Here is a 2,322-nt window from a genome sequence, read left to right on the forward strand (position 1 = left end):
GTGTGTGTGTGTGTGTGTGTGTGTGTGTGTGTGTGTGTGTGTGTGTGCTCATGATGGTGCTGTGAATGTTTCTGAGGAGCTGGCATCGGGACTGCGAGTCTGTTGCCAGACTCCCTCCATATGTCCATCCCAGTCTGTCTGGGCTCACTCACATCCAGCACTAACAGGCTAAAAGGCATTACTGGCTATTTAACTGGCCGTTACAGAAGGGATCAGAGCAATGGAAGGGATGGAAGTGACAGCACTTGAATGAGGCTGCCTGTCTTTAAGGAACAGAGTTTCAGTAAGTGGAAGGGATCTTCATAATTCTGATGTTTACTTGGCCCAGTACACCCTGTGATATTCACTGAATCTTTTCTTCCTTTTCTTTTTTTACACATCTGCACAAGATGAGATAGAGATTGAAGTGCTAAAGAGGAGAAAGTGCCATTTGGATAATTTAACAGGGGAGCAAAAGCAGAACTTCAAATAGTTGCATTAGCCGTACATTTTCTCACATTTCCAATGTGTGACATTTCTACGTTTCCCGGTTGAGTCCTGGTTTCAGCCACGCTAGCAGCATGGCTCTAGGAAGTCTAGTTGTTTGGTTGATCGGCCGGTCGCTCTGTCCACTCCAGCCTGAAATACGTCAGACTCTTTGGGATGGATACACATGACCGTTTGTAGAGACATTCATAACCCCAAGAGGATGAACAATGATATCTGTGATGTATGTTTTTAAATATTTCTCTCTATTGTATCCTCTTTGTAAAGTGTATTATCATAAGGAAGCCCACTGACGTTGGTGACCCTCTGACCTCAGCTATTGGATGAATCACCATGGAATTTGATTCAGATATTCATGGTTCCCAGATGATGTATCCCACTGACTTTGGTGATTCCTTGACTTTTTTTGTCCAGTGCAATGAAAAGACCAAAAATTATATTCATATTATATTTTACTTTGCTTTGTGTTTAGCGCCAATTCAGTTAGAATTCAAACAGGCTCAACTAAGATGGCGGATGTGATGAACATTAATCTCAATAACGTGTTGGCGTTGGAAGCTAGCTTTGTGACGAAAGCTTTCCACAAGAGATACGACACTCAACAAAAGTGTTCCTTACACCCCCGTTCACACGTCCAAGATAAGTTTAGAAACAATAAGATGAGGATAAAGACAAAGATACGGTGGGAATTAGATAAAATAAGATAAAGATAATGATAAGATAAGGATGAAAATGATGATAGCAGTAGGTTGGAAATGAAATAAGATAAAGATGGAGATAAAGACAAGGGCAGAGATGAGATAAGGTAGGAATAAAGATAAGGATGAGATAGAGATAATAAGATGAGAAGGATATAGATGAGGAAAAGAATAAGATATGGATGGAAATGATGATAAAGTATGTTCAGGATAAAGTAAGATAAAGATAAGGGCAGAGATGAGATAAGGAATAAAGATAAGGATACGATTTTGAATGATTCCCTCGGCTCATTGGCTCATTGGTTCATTTAAGCAGCCAAATTGGTTATATGGACATATGCAGATGGCAATTCAGCGTGTTAAGTACACTCTGCAGAAGCACACGCATGCTGTAGACACACACACTTACTGTGCTTGCTCATACGGGGCTGTAACTTGATCTTTCTGACAGCTGCAGAGAAGAGCCGGAGGACTTATTATTCCATTTAGCCCTTTGGAGGAAAAGAACATTAGTTTTAGGTTGCAGCTCCCTCTCTCGTTCTGTGTTTGTGTCTCGCTCTCTCTATACGCAGCTGCAGTGGCTTTCTAAGTGGGGTTTTTTGGGGGATCCCCAGGGTTCTTGAAGTGGTTCCTGGGAGGCCCCCTAACGAAACAAAATGTCAATATAATTCCATTTACGTGAAATCACCCCAGAACGAGTAGAGTTTTGAGCCCTCCACATACAGTGCAGTCAGTTCTGAAATTCAATATTAAATCAACAAAGATCCTCCCATATGGCTGCCTTGAATGCAACCTTATCAAAGGGGGGTCTGTGGACTAACGTGGGCTTATTCGGGGGCCTCTGACATGAAAGAGTTTGAGAACCCCTGTGGCAGCGTCCTGCAAGTCAGAACACACGGAAGAAGAGAGGAAGAGGGATCCAGAGAAAAAACAAATGGGGAGTATTTTATCAGATGCACAGATGGCAGTCGGCTCTGAGAGAAGTGGCACGGGGTGATGAGGAGGGGTGAGGAAGGTGGGAGAGAAGGGTGGTGGCATTTGGAAGGAGGGGGGGGGGGGGGGGGGGGGGGGGGGGGGGGGGGCCCGGTAATGCTACGAGCAGCCCCCACAACCCCCCCGCCGGGCTTGGCAACGCTTC

This window comes from Anarrhichthys ocellatus, unplaced genomic scaffold, assembly GCF_004355925.1.
Source record: "Anarrhichthys ocellatus isolate YVR2014 unplaced genomic scaffold, GSC_Weel_1.0 scaffold21, whole genome shotgun sequence".
NCBI lineage: Eukaryota > Metazoa > Chordata > Actinopteri > Perciformes > Anarhichadidae > Anarrhichthys > Anarrhichthys ocellatus.